We start from the raw sequence: 15,108 nt of genomic DNA, 5'->3' as shown, positions 1-15,108 counted from the left end.
ACTGGTTCAATAACTGGGGCTCCCAGTATCACAAAAGGTGTTGAACACATGGCATTTTCATTCATGGCATATACCGTGGTCTTGTTTGAAAACCGAATTTGGGATATATAATCTAGTGGGCAGTTGTCTCCAGTACACACTTTCTTACACAAGGTGCTTTAGCCATTTGACCTTTCACCAGCCACGGCCCCTCTCCAATTTGTACCATTCTTTTCCTGAAGGCTCAGCTCAGAAGAGACTGTCCCACATGAGGATCCCAAATGCACAGCAGCAATCCCCCTGCCTCTGCCGTCTCCTTCTCTTCAACAAAGCAAGTTATTTCTAGTACGTTTTATCTTTTCATTTTTCTTTTTTCCTCTGTATTTACATATGTTCAATTTGTAACATATATCATCATAAATTGATATGTGTACACATAGTCATAAATTTATCCAAGTTTCATTCAAAACATTACCTGGAAAAAGAACCAGAAACACAATTAAGTGTTGGAAAAGAGGTAAAGGGGAAAGAAACTAAAATTTAAGAAATTTGCTTCGTATGTGTGAATGAGTATGTGTGTATCACTTTAAGAGGAAGACTGTCCTTCTTTCTCTCCTGGATGTGATTGAACCTCTTGGAAGAGTATCAGAAGCACATCACTGTCACCAGTCCATGCAGATGGGGCCGCATTAAGATGTCACTAAAATAACAAAATGACAGCAATTTCAAGAGAGAAACCAGGTGATGAAGAGAGATCCAACTCAACAGAAGTCCCTCTGCACCCCACATTAGCTCCTCAGGACACGAGAGTGGAGATTGAGGCTGCTGGGACCCCAGACCCATGAGGGGAAGAGCCCTGGGCAACAGTAGCCAGGCTGAGCTGGCCACCTTCTCTTAGAAAGTTTTCAATGTGAGTTTCATGAAACCATCACGTCCCATCAGCTGAGGTCGACTCTCCCTGGTGTAAAAGGAAATGAGTTCAATTCTAATCAAAATGAGATGCTCAACAAGTAAAGCTTTAATAAAAGTTGAAATCACTTCAGCCCATCACAGGTACTGAATTTTTGAAATAGCTGCTGCTTCAATGGGAAGACGAAAGGATGAAGACTATGAAATTTCTTAGTGTCTGATAAGAAAGACCGATGACACTTCTGACCAGGGCAGTGTCACTTCCAGGCTTGTGGCTCCTCTCTTCTTCACTCGTTCGAGTACATCGGGAAACTCTTCTTTGTTCACAGTAACCAGAGGACCCACCCGTGGAGAACACAGTGAGGCTGTGATTCCCATTCCCGCCAACAGATTTGTCCAATGTATCTACTATTCTTGGCCACGAATTGTCCACGTTAGCAAAACCCCACCAATAACTCAACCTGAATTCTTGGCTCCTACTTTTCCCAGGTCTACACTGAATCACAGAATAATTAAGGGAACATTAGTTTAGGAAAAGAACTTGGAGGTAAATCATTCTAAATTCCTATTCTCTGTGTGAATTTCTTCTACAACAGCTGTGTTTTTCCTGTCTCTTCTTGAACACGACCAATGACGTGGAATTCTTATTGCAGGAGCACCTCCTTCCGCCCTTTGGTAGGCCCATCTATTATTATAGAAAAGGCATCTTTAAATGGAGCCAAGCTCCCCTCACTGTGTCTTTCATTCCTTCTTCCTGGTTCTCTTCTCTGGAACCACAGCAAAACCATTTTTATCCTGTTCTCTCCAACTGCTCTCCCCGCACCATTTATTTCTTTGCAACCACTGAGCAGATCTGAAGGAGCCCTTAAGTCCTCTGTGGATTCCAGCTTCTGGAAGTTTCTTCTCCTTCCCTCAACAACTAGAGTGCACCATAAAGTTTAGCAAGACAACTCCTCTTAGTTTTCTTTTTTAAATAAAAACGTTCAATTATGACCACACCCATCACGTATAGTTTTCTAATGATCAGGTCTGTGAGGTGGTGGTCAGTCAGCCTACTACCAGCGTGCTAATGGGACATTCGGGCTGGGGTGGTCTTGAAGCCCAACAACTCAAGTCACCATCAGCTGCTGCTTTCAAAAGTCCACAAAACACCCTCCCTAATGATTTAACAGCTTGTTGCTGAAAACACATTAACCCAGGGAGCTTTTAAATATTAAGAAATAATTACACCAACTCAGTGTTGTCCTTCTTCAAAATTGCATCACATCAGGGCTCCACTAGATAAATTAATTGAGTAAAAGAACACAGGTCTTCTAAAAATAAAAAACTGTACCCAATGAAACGTTATTTCTAGTTGATGGCAGGAGGGTGGACAGAGGGAAAGGAAGAATTAATGAAAATATTCTGATGACTTTCCCAGATGAATGCTTAGAGCGGCTTTACTCCAGCCAAATGAATTCACCATTATTTGCATTCCTAACTTTTTTTTTTTTTTTTTACCATCTTCAAACCAGTTGGGGTCAGATTAGAGTTGGGAGAGACTGGAAGATGCCTTTGAAACCAGTATGCTCTGGTCCAACCATAAGAGTCTGTTATAAGCCTAGAACATAGAAGCCCAAAGAATCACCTGGTGCTGTGGCTCTGTTACATCAGGGCAGATAGGAATGGCTTTACCTCTACTTGAATAGGAAATATGATTTGGGACAAGAAAAAACAGCCTTCTAAGAGTCTACAACATTATCCCCACAGCAGGGCCACAGAGGCCTAAAATTCCACCATTAAATATCATCCTCTTTTTGGAGAACTGATGAAAATTCAAATAAACCTAGATAAGGATATGTGGGTCATTTATATTTGAATGTCAGTGAGTTTAATTGATTCTCCTCCCCTGCCCAAACAAGACCCTGGGTAATTAGAGGTCGCAGGGCATGTACGTGGGGAGGGCTTTGAAGGAAGGAAACGGAGAGGCCTACTTCACAGCCTTGCAGCAGCCAAGGCCAGAGGACAGGCTCTGGGACTCCCAGATCTGCTGGCCTCCTGGGGCCAAACCTGTCCATCTCCATGTCCTGCTATGATATGGGGCAGAGCAGACCTCAGCGACAGCCTAACCCTGGGTGGATTCTGAGAGCACAGACCAAGCAAATGGGGAAGCCACGTGGCCTGCTGGGGCTGGAGCAGATTTTTGTGGAATAAACTCCTACCCCAGTCGTCCGTGGGTGTCATGAGACTTCATTTTTTCCATTGCTGTTTCCTTTGCGACAAAGCATCTCTGCCTTTTGGTCACCTTTTGAAGTTAACGGCAGGGCGTAGCTGCATATCCGTACTTTTATAGGCTTCCTAATGACCTGCTTAATTATTTGCTTTCTTTGGGGCCAGCTTTGCAGCTGATAGGCACCGAGAGTCTGGGCACTGATGCAGCCTGGTCTCCCTGATGCATCTAGTAGAGTTCCAGGCATCTTCATTACTGAATTCCAAGAGACTATCTCCCTGGGGCACCAATGCTTGAACGTGAGGCTTTATTTGTGTTTTATTTATTCATTAGATTGGCAGAGGCCTTCTCTCCAGAGAGCTGTAGGTGACGAATATGAAATTAGCATCTGCATTTTCCAACAAAGTCAACTGCTCTGGAATTGTTTGCAGCCTTTCTTGTGTTCTGAGGTTTAAACAGATTGGGATCAAGAACATTTAGGTGTAAGCTCAGGGTGACAAAAGCATACCAACTTTTCCACCCACACTGTTGGAAGAAGTTGCTATTTCGGTATAGATTTTGTTTTTTTTTTCTTCTAAGTCTGGACACAGTCTCGGAATTCTTCCTAATATAGTGTTCAAGGCAGCAATTATGATCTATCCAAGATATTGTTTGAGTTGGGTTCTCTTTACCATTCTTCCTCTCAATCCTTCCTATTTCCACAGGTACTGGGAAGTGGTAGCAAACCCTTTCTTAGACCTTTCTTGTGGAGTAGAAACTTGGCCAGGGTCTACTTTGGATGCCCATACTCTAGAGAGGGTCTTGAGAGTGTATGTGATAAAGTGCACCCGAAAGTTAAATCTGTGAATATGTCCCTTAGACTTTCTTGTAACCCTCCCGTGTTTGCATGTAAAATGTCTAGTGCAGCCTCTGACATATAATAGACACTAAATAAATTAGGTGTAAATTAGCTGTGATGAGCATGGGTTTCATTTGCCACTTTTTTTTTTATTCCCCTTGTTATAACCCACCTACATTCTTTACCATGCAAGTAGGTCCTCCTTGTCATTGAAATCTAGATCTACATAAAAACAGAGCTTTCCTGGAATCTTGAATATTTAATTCTTATTTTATCAGAAACTCTGAGAGAGTAAATCTTATTGAAAGTGGTATTTTATGTCTCCCTCCCTGTTTCTTCCTCTTTCCCTCTGTCTCTGTGCATTGTCATGGATTCTGGTGACTATTTTCTGGTAGACTTTGACACCTAATAGCCATCAGTTAATTGCATCCAATTAACAGCCATTATATCCTTCAGTTCCTTTCTGTTTATTGATCTGCTAAGATTTTATTCTTCAGAAACATAAACAACATGCCATTTAATTCGGCCTCAGGACGGTTGCTAAGCTCCACAGGAGAAGCGTTTAAAGAGGCAGGGCCTGGGAGGGGCAGAAAGGTTATCTATTACTTCTTTGGAAGACGAGGGGGAAGACATCGGGTTAAACTTTGATCACTATCATTTCACCTTTGGACTTTTATTAAAACTGTTTGACACAGCGGTGTTGGCAGATTGAGTAGGAAGATAAATGGGCCTGTGTGAATAGGTTTAATATCAAAACTGGATATGAGACATGGCACGTTATTCCATCCAGAAATTGTTCACGTCTGCAAGATTTGCGGGTTGCTGTTGGTGATCCTTTCTGGCTCAGGGGGGCAAAAGGTGAACATGATTGAGGTACCTTTCGCTATGAATATTTCACAGCCTGAGTATCCCTTTTTCACTTGGGGCTGTGTGCTGACTGAGGGCTTCTTCAGGATGAGTCCTCAGTTGACTGATGAATACAAAACGCCTCTCTGAACAAAAGGCATTCAAGATTCGCCGAAGACAAGACAACCTACTTTGGTTTCTGTGTCTGGTACCGGGGTATCAACGGAGATAAAACACTGAGTGACAGGGAAGCGAAATACAGAATAACACAATCTATTGTTCTCCCATTGACTGTAAGGATAATGGGAAAGTTAGCGAGTCACCGTAATGTCATGGACCGCTGTGAACTTGGGAGAACTCAAGGATCAGAAAGTAACATGAAACAAGGAGGGAAATGAAGATAATATTGGGTTACTGAACATTCTCAAATTGTACTGAAACACATCCCATCCCTTTGGAGGGGGCATGTTTTTGACAAGGAACACAATGGGAAGAAACTGGCAGCTGTAACAATATCACCATTTTCTTTTACTATGGGCAGTAATGTGAACTTCTTAGAAGACACCTTCTTTCACCACAGCTTTGTTGTACAGTCTATTGAGGAGCCCAGAGACCAAAGTCATTGCCTTGTTCCGGGGCTGTCTAAAACCAAGGAACCTGGTTCTGCCAGCCAACGCCAGCTGCTCTGTTGTGAATTGCAGAGCAGGTTTGCAGCCAAGGGCAGACGAAAGGAACTGAGAGGGAATGAGAGAAGCACAAGAGGGAACAGGCAGGGTGAAGAATTTGGAGCAAAAGAGTGAAAGAGTAGGAAAGGAAAAATTAAGGTGGTGGAAGAAATAAATGAGAAAAGGAATTTTCATGGTAGAGAATGGGGAGAGACGGTCTACTATTCCTGGGTCTGAGCGGGGTTCCATTCAAACAGAATAAAACAAAACAACGACAAAAACAACTGAATCACCTTCAGAGCGATTTTCTTAGAGCCAGAAATTCAGTCTTGGATTAACTATTTTCTGGGAGAAATCTAGCAGATGCTTGGTAACGTTTTTAAAATCTGTGACACCCTCACACTAAAGCGTCCTTTCCCAAGCACGCCATGGAGAAACACCTGTTCATAAAGGGTCCTCACCTAAGGTCTAATTGCAACTCACAAGAGGGCTAATGAATCCTATGGACTCTCTGTTGTAGAAAAATGAACATAAATATACAGATACCAAATTTTGCACACAAACTCAGTGGGTCCACATATTCCCAAAGTCCATTCATAAACCTCTCAGAATTCCACAGACGTGGGTTAAGAATTGCTACTCCAGAATGTCTAACAAAGAGTTGGCATAGAATAGATGCTCAATAAACTCTTACTGTGTTGAATTGTGCAAGTATTCTTCTCCAGTGAATATTTTAGTTGGCTAAAATTTACCATATATGCCTTCACAAATAACGGATTGTCAAGGAACTGGAGATAAGTACAATATTTTCAATATGAAAACTATATTCATTGCAATATAACCTTTTGTGCTTTTTGATGATTCAGAAGGCACCTAGGAAATCTTTCAATAATAAGACAGGAATCTGTACATTTGAGATCATGGTGTAGTAAAGCTCTAAACAGAGAGGAAAAACAAGATGGGTCTGAATCTGCTGTCACCCTAACACATTCTGTAGAAGTAATTTTTCTTAAGACAGAGTACCGGTATAATCCCTTGTCTTTTCTATCTCCCTTAATAAAAGGAGAGTGGAGAGTAGTTTTACGTTTTAGCTGCTAGCTTAACTGAAGATAGTTACATTATGAGTATTGGAGTGAGGAGGATGTAAATACACTGCAGTCAGCCTCGGTGCACTTCCCCCGTGCACACCAAGCACTTCCATCTCCTACCCTCACTATTTGATTTATTATAGTTGGAACTGAGAAAAAACTTGGATGGCCTGGCTGATTAAGGATCAAGACAAAATTAGTCAGGTTGTTCCCTGGAGCAGTTAACTGAGGCCCAGAAGGAGTATGAAGCATGGCTAAGAAAGAGGAGGGCCTGAATTAGCAAAGCAATAATGGCAGTTCACCTTGAGGAATCAGTGAGAAGATGTGGCCAGCAATCCGGAGAGGAGGACTAGTTTCCGGGGATACCGGGAGCCTGCAGAAAAAAATAGGTTAGGTAGGATGGAGTGAGAAACGTCAAAATTATTCATATTATAGGAGCATCACTTTTATTCCTTACTGCATGCTTGGCCTTGCAATGGATCACCTGGGTCTAAAGAAAGAGAGCATGGCTGAATAGAAAATAGAAGAACCAGAAAACTAAGAGGAAACAAATTTCTTTCTGACAGATCAAAACACTTCAAAGGGTTGGTTGATAAATATGGGAGTGGGAACTCTGGAAGCTAAAAATGCAGACGCTTCCCAAATCACGAAGGAATTAAGCTAGCAAATGACTGCTTCAGGATATAAGCACCATTCATAGAAAATTCATTCTAACTTGCACATGTATTTGAACTACACCATCTACTCCCACTCACCATCACTACCACTGTTACCAACACTTACCAGAGTGCAGAATCTGAATTCATTTCCTTTTCATGTGTTAATTTGACTCAATATTAATGTAATCTTCATAATGATTCTATGAAATAAATATCACCATCTTCATTTCATTGACAAGGAAAATGATGTTCAGAAATACTAAGTATCTCATCCCAGGGAATCCAGCTGGCAAGTGGCTGATGTACCATTCAAACTCAGGTTCTACTGGAGCTACACAGTGGCACCTTATAGAAAATGGTGTTTATTTCCAATGGCAATAATGGACTAATTGTGATCGAGGACCATTCTGGATTTTAGGGGGAAAACGAACAAACAAACAGTCCCCAAGTCTGATATTCCCAGCTGGACTTTCCCCAGTTTGGTCCATGGTTATTTATAGCACTCCACTTATAACTCTGGAGTAGTGGGTGATCTTGGCTATATTTAACTTGTTCAAGCCTGAATTTCCTCTTTTGCTAGATGAGGCAATTACATTTAACACTCTGATATTTTTTACCTTTAACACTCTTGGCTTTTTTGGCATCTATATCTGGTTATGCATGAGACATTTTAGACACTGCTGGAGATACAGAATTAAACGTGGTGGGGCTTGCAAACTCAAGGCTCCCCATGGGGCCATGAGTACTTCCAGAGCAAACACACTGTCATTCATCCCTGTACCCTCTGCCCAGCTCCTCCCCATGCCCAGCTCACTGCCCACGTATTATAGACACTTAATGAATGTTGATCAAAAATATAGGAAAGAAGGCAGCTAGTCATTTTAAGTAGTTAACACATAAAAAAAAATTGGCAAATACCCTAGAAGCAATAGGGCATAAGGAGACAGGTCACAGAAAGGAAAGGAAAACCAGCTGGAATGATCAGGAGGGCTCCATGGAAGAGTTGGCTTCTGAGCTTGAATGATAGACAGAAATGTGGCAGGACATTTGAGAGACGTGAAAGTTCCCAGTAATCTGGTTTTATCTGAACAGCGATGTGTATTAAGAGATGGTAGTGGTAGATAAGACGAGAAAGGAGAGTGCAGTTGAATTATGAAGAGCCTTCAATTTTTGAGCTTTACAGTTTAGACTGATCTATAGGAAATGAGGGTTTTTTAAATAAAAAAGTGGCAGCAACGATTATGTCATAGGTATAATTCAATCAACATTGAGCATTGTACGAAGGCAATTCCACATGTGTTCTTTTAATCTTATTTAACTAATGACTCAAAAGAACTCTGTAAATTAAGTAGTTTTATTGTACGTTAATTATATCTTAATAAAATATATGATAAAACCACCTCCATTTGTTGCTTTTTTTTTTTTAGATGAGGTTGTGTAAGTTGTCACCCAAAAAATAAGCAACCAAAAATAGTCCTCTTCTAAAGCTACATTTTAACTATTGTGGGATACCCTTTTTACCCTCAAGATATGGAAAGACAGGAAGACAGAAAAAGGAAGGAAGGAAGGAAGGAAGGAAGGAAGGAAGGAAGGAAGGAAGGAAGGAAGGAAGGAAAGAAGGGAGGAAAAAAAGGAAAAAAAAAACCCTCAGATTTTCAGGATTTTCTGGCCCTGTGGGAAGAAATTATAGTGAACAAAAAGCCCAATTGCTGTCCAAATTAATCTCACGTCAGATAGACCATTATTGAGCTCTTGGCTTATATAACAAAAATCTATTTCTTTCCAATACTGTCTCCTTAACCAGGTACATGAAGATGTTTTTTTCGGTGTCTGTATTCAACTTGGCAGCTTCTTAAACTCTGGTCTATCACTGATATATACATATATTTTTTTTTCCTGAAGGTGGAAATTCCAGAATTGACAACGCTGCTGTTAAGACCTTTCTTGAGACAGTTCATTTAGGAAGATTGGTTCCCATGGGACACACCTCTTGGAGTTACTTGAGTGTGTAAAAGAGATGTATTTCCAGGCAAATTGGCTTATAAATATGAACTAGCCCGTGAAAGGCAGTCCATAGGACAAGTCTTGAGGGAACTCTTCTTTCTACTTTATTTTGTGAAAGACCTAATGGTTAGCTCCTTTTCCCTGACTATTTTAGCTCACACTGAATGCGACCATTCCTCTTAATTTACTTAATACAGCAGTTCCCAAGGGCTTGTACACCCATAATTGGACAGTTGAGATTAGGAAGTTAATAAAACTGACACACAGGGAGGTTTTATAACTCTGTAAGCAACTTTTTATTGGCTGAGGATTTCTGAAAGCACACTTTAATTGTCTCTTGAGCAGCTTCGCTGGTCCTATCAGCCACCGAGAGATAACAGACAAGATGAAGAGTTACCCACGTTGGGTAAACTCTTCATTCAACTCTTCATTAAAGGACTTGTTGGCAGTGAATGGAGAAGATAAAGTTGTTTGTCGTCAGGTTAACTTGAAATAAAAATATAAAAAGCCACTCAAGGACTTTAATTTAAATCTTAATGTAAGCCTCTTGTCTTGAATGCATTGTTTAAATTGTCCTGAAACATTGCAAGCTTCTCGTTATTTCTGGAAATTTTAGTTACTGTTAGCTCCTGACTGCTACCATGTTTCCCCCAAAAAAAGACCTAGCCGGACCATCAGCTCTAATGCGTATTTTGGAGCACAAATTAATATAAGACCCGGTCTTATTTTACTATAATATAAGACTGGGTCTTATCTAACATAATATATTATGTTATGTCTTATGTTTTATATTATGTTAGGTCTTATATTAATTTTTGCTCAAAGATGCATTAGAGCTGATTGTCTGGCTAAGTCTTATTTTTGGGGAAACACGGTACTTATACCGAGATCCTTTAGAAATCCCCCAAAGGCTATGTTCTTTAGGGGTATAGGGACATGGAATCTGTTCTGTGGTGTTTATGGGAGATGGAGCCATTGATGGGGCTGGAAGCAGGCAAACAGAAATGCCAATCCTAGGGGAGAAGAGTTGGTGTGCGAGCAGCAAGTTTGTCTCTAAACATCTACAGCAAACAATGCTCTAGCTCACCACAGTTTCCTACTCTCTCCATGGTGGTCACTTCTCCCCACTCCCAAGTCCTAGATCTGAAGCTGTCTACAGATCGGATGAACCTCAAACTCACCCAGCAGCTGCTATCAGGGCAGAAATCTGGGGTTGGAGCAACCTGAGATTCCTATTAAATTGATAAAACCTCCCCAAAGGGTTCAAGGTCTGTACAGCAAGGACATCTTGCTCCAGGATTTCATACAGAATTAGAACATGTGGGTGTCACACTCAAGGGCTGTCAAGGAACCCAGAGCCAAGAGGCTCTTGGATGAGTCCCAGACCAGTCCCTTCCTCCCTGACATCTTTCCCACAGGGTGCCCAGGGGAAGCTAACTCTGTGCTACCTGACTCCTTTCAGTACCTTCCTCTCTATAACACTCCTGCTTGTATTGACTGTGGTTCCAGAAGGCTCTAGAATCCCTCCTAGAGCAAAGACCCCCTGAGGGATTAAGGAGACTTCTGGAGAACCCTCGAGAGATGGACAGGGTTGATGGCAGCCAGGGCCAACTAGCAGGGCTCCTTCCAGCTAACAGGGAGATATGCCATTGTCCTTCTCCCATGCTGGCTGCGGAAATGGAAAGGGTGGGTCCAGATAGGAGGATAGAATCATAGAACATTAGTAATAGAAGCAGGTATATCTCCTCAGCCACTTCTGGTTGTTGGTAAGGACTTAACATAGTTTCCATCATGGGTCCCAATACATGGGCTTTAGAACCAACTAGGCCCAAGCTGGCATGCCAATTCCTCCGCTCATGTCCTTAAACCTCCGTCTCCTTATCTTCCTTTATCCCACCTTGCTAACCGACGTTTACTGAGTGGTTACTAGGGGTCAAGCCTGTTATAAGAACTTTATATGCATTAACTCACGTCAACCTCGCAACTACCCTGTGATGTAGACTAGAGTCTGTGAGCTCCATTCCACAAATGAAGACACGGAGACCCAGAAAAGCTGAGTAATTTATCCCAAGTCACACCACTAGCACTTGACCAAGCAGGGATTTGAATCCAGGTGGTCTGGCTCTAGCATCCATGCTCTGGACACCACTTTACCTTGCTTCTGCAGGATTAAATGAGAGATTGATTTGTATATACTGTAGACGACTGTCCTATTGTACAATGCCCATTATAAAACATAGAAATCAGAAATTAAAAAGAATAAATGATAAAAAAACAAACAAACCAGAAGTACAAATAATTGCCTCTGCTCTTAAGGAAATGGTCTTGCTCCCTCTCCTTTGAAGACCACTGAGAAGCTCACGTTGTCGCATCTGGCCCACGAAGATGGAAGAGAGAGCCGTGACCATCAGATGACCCCACCTGACTGACTTCTCATCCTTTCGGTCCAGGTTTTAAGCTAGATAGATCCCTTGTGGGGCAGCAGGATCCATCACAGGCAAATCGGGGAGCCCAGAAAAGCAGCATCTTCAGTCTCTTGTTTCTATGTCCCCCTCCCCCCATCAGCCCGCTGCTCCTGGTCCTCTCAGATGCTCGGTGGTGACCACCCCTTCTTCTGCCTCCCCCACTTGAACAAAAATACCTAATTTCCATCAGTCTATCTGTGCTTAATTCTCTCACACCGTCATTTTCACTTTAAGCCTTATGTCTGATTAAATTTTCAAAGGTTTGGTTTCCTCAACAGCCAAATGGGGATGATACTTCCCCGTGTATACAAGTGCTGTGAAGTTTCAATGGGGAATCGCTTTATGGCCATGCCTAGCATGGTACCTAGAGAGTCCTGGCATGCAACAAGGCCGTGGAGTCTGAATCTAGAAGGAAAGACACTGCTCCCCCTTACAGGGGAGTAAATGACAAGAGATATTAACCTAAAACTACACCACATCCTGCTACACCCCATCCAAGCTGAATGGCACTCGGCTGGCTGTTAACTTCTGGGACCTTCTGCCCCCAAGAGGCTCTGGGTGAGTGGTACCAAGATGGAGATGCCGCCTTTGACTTCTTCATTCGAAGATGGGGCCCTGACAGGGACTCCCTGTAGCTCAGTCTTCCAAACTCCACAGCACACACAGGCATTAGCTCCCCTCCTCCCCCAAGCCCCTTTCTGCTCCCGGATCTCTCTGACCACTCAGGAGGGAGGCATGGTGCGGAGGCCAGAGAAGGGAGGCGGGGGAAGGCTGCCCCACAGGGCTGAAGGGCAGCTGTTTATATTATAATTAAGGTTTTACAGCATAAACTGAAATGTAGCTTGACTATTCCAACAAGGCGCTGGAGGTAATTACCACTGCTAGAGGCGTTCTCTACTGCCAATTATTTCCCTCTCTAATTGAATAACTTAGGCCACATTGTAGAGGGGTAGGGAAAGGGGGAGGCTGCTTTCAAATTGGATGTTCCTTTAGAGGCCGTAACTCACCTTTTTCCTAGCATCCTTTCCCGGGGTGTGGTATAGAGGATACAAATGCAGGTCCTGGAGTTCCACTACTTACTAGCTTGGGCGGATTACCTAACTCCCTAAGTGCCCCCCTGTCTCTAAAATGGGTCTAATTGAAGTATAGACTTCATAGCACTATTGTGAGGATTAAATAAACGATACTAATCCTATCACACAGAAAACATTGAACACTTCGGGCTTAAGGAACTGGTACCCTCAGAGGGTATTCCATGGAAGGAGAGGTACTTTTGTCTTCCCTGATGAGATGGAGGGGATTGAGGCAGAAAGCACACCTCAGTCCTATGTGAAACAGGTTGGTAAGCGAGGGCCAGCACCAGGTAAAAGGGTGCCTGCTTGGCTTAAAAGGCGTAATTTTCTTTGACTTGTAGAGGAACTGGCCCCTCCCAAGAAGGTTGCACGGATCCCCAAGATATCTAGTCTCTGGAAGGGTTCATCGCACAAAGTGCCAAAGTATGCACTCCACCCTGGTTACCTCCCCGGGCCCCGGGGAAACCCATGATTAATGTCACATACATTTGAAGGGCACGTTCTACATTCTGAACGTGCATCCTTTCTACATTCTCATTTTAGTCCACATTCTGTCCATTATCTCCTTCAATCCTTGCAACCAACCGGAAAAGAAAAGTATCGCTCCTGGTTTACAAATGAGGAAATGGAGGCCAAGAGAGATTAAATGAATCACATACGCTCAACCAAGGCCTGAAACACAGCCCTCCTGCCTCTAGTTTTCCCCATTGCTCCACAGGAAGGAGGCCAATTCGGCTCCCAGAGTTAACCACACACTCCTTCGCAGTGTCTGGACCCTTGGCCGTTGACATCACGGTGTGTTTAAAACATCTCAAAAGCCAGAGATAGGGTTCTCAAAATTTGGTGTGCATACAAGTTTCTTGAAAATGTGTTTTTAAGATACAGATTCTAGGGCCAGATTCCCAAGGGTTCTGATTCCCCGAGTCTAAGAGGGGATCCAGGAACCTGAAGTTTAACAAAGCCCTCAGGTGTTTCTGGTTTCAGTGGTTCAAGGATCACACTCTGAGAATCACGAACTAAGAGAACTTAGAATGTATAGTGGAGGTCTCTGAAATACCTGTGTGACCTCGGTTAATCGCCTTAAACTTTCTGAATGTCAGCTTCTTTAAACGTGAAGGAAGGTAATGATATTGACCTTCACGGGGTTTTGTGAGCATTAAATGAGATAATGCACCGAAGGTGCTGAGCACAATAAAAAGTGTTCAATAATTTTAGTCATTGTTAGCCTTACTGCTGCTGACGTCATTAATATTGAGACATAGCCAAGCCCTGTGTTACTCAAGGGTAAAGAACTATAGGTAATGCCTTATCCTTTGGAGTCATTACATCTTTAGAAAATTGGGATATAAAAGAGTCATACCTATGATTTGATAAACTTAAATAATTTTTTAATGAGTGACTCATTTATACTTATTTAGCTGCCTTCGTGTGGGGCTGTTGGTAGATAAGCAGCCATTTGGTCCAACAGGAGTTGGTTCTTTAATTGGCAGACACTGGTTAACAGTAGGAAAGGGAGGCCTTTGGCTGGTATACTGAAAGGGGCTTCTTGAGAACTGGCTTTAAATTGATGCAATCTGCACAAAAAATCAACAGCAGACAGCAATGATGTAGCAAGGACCTTGACCCTATGCCCAGTCACGCCCAGATACTTCCTAACTCTCCTCCACCCTCCTGGCACTTGGGCAAGTGCATCCGGGACCCCGGACAGCCTCCCACAGGTCTGGTGTCTGGGTGGAGGGGACTCTGCCTTTTTCCTGCAAAAAGTTTGCCCTGAGGCTGCTCTAGGACTGCTTCCCCTGGTCTCCCTGGGGAAAGGGAAGGAGAAATATTAGAAGAGGAAAATAGATGGAGCTAAGTAGATGGCCTACAGACTAATCTCTCTCTCTCTCTCCCTCTCTCTCTCTCTCTCTCTCTCTCTCTCTCTCTCTCTCTCTCTCTCTCTCTCTCTCTTTCTCTCTCTGCATCAGAATTTGACACAGACTCCTGGTGAGGTGTGAATTCACTGTGCTAGCAAGGACTATACAGGCTCCCTTGTCTGGGGCCAGGGACCTGGATTTTGTCATAGAGCCTCTTAGAAATTGATCATTTCACCCAGGCCACCTCCATCCCATGCTTTATTGTGGCCAACTAGACACAGGAAACCAAATTTCTGATTAAAGAAGGCCCAGAGACATTCTTGGGTGCATTTTGGAATCTTGGGAAATGTGTTCTGAGAGAGGAATCTTAGCATCTCCACAACCCAATAGGCTGGGGACAGGTGTACATAGTGCTGAGGTGAGAAGTCACGCTTTAGCCCTTCCTTTGGAAAGTGAATCCCTTCCTTTGGAAAGAGATTCGGGTCAGTCTCACTCTAACATTTTCTCTAGAATCCTC

The 15,108-nt window shown here is 42.9% G+C and overlaps 1 long non-coding RNA gene across 2 annotated transcripts in view; it reads right to left on the bottom strand.

Moving 5' to 3' along the window:
* Nucleotides 1-15,108, bottom strand: part of LOC117014623 (uncharacterized) — a 184,470-nt gene that overhangs the window by 19,596 nt on the left and 149,766 nt on the right. The window contains exon 5 of one of the 2 annotated variants that reach the window (XR_004421554.1): nt 6,837-6,907. The exons of the other annotated variant lie outside the window; for it this stretch is intronic. This is a non-coding gene — a long non-coding RNA (uncharacterized LOC117014623). The remainder of the gene's footprint in view (nt 1-6,836; nt 6,908-15,108) is intronic. 2 annotated transcript variants of the gene reach the window in all.

This window comes from Rhinolophus ferrumequinum, chromosome 22 (genome assembly GCF_004115265.2).
Source record: "Rhinolophus ferrumequinum isolate MPI-CBG mRhiFer1 chromosome 22, mRhiFer1_v1.p, whole genome shotgun sequence".
Taxonomy (NCBI): Eukaryota; Metazoa; Chordata; class Mammalia; order Chiroptera; family Rhinolophidae; genus Rhinolophus; species Rhinolophus ferrumequinum.
This window is presented reverse-complemented; position numbering and strand designations above follow the sequence as displayed.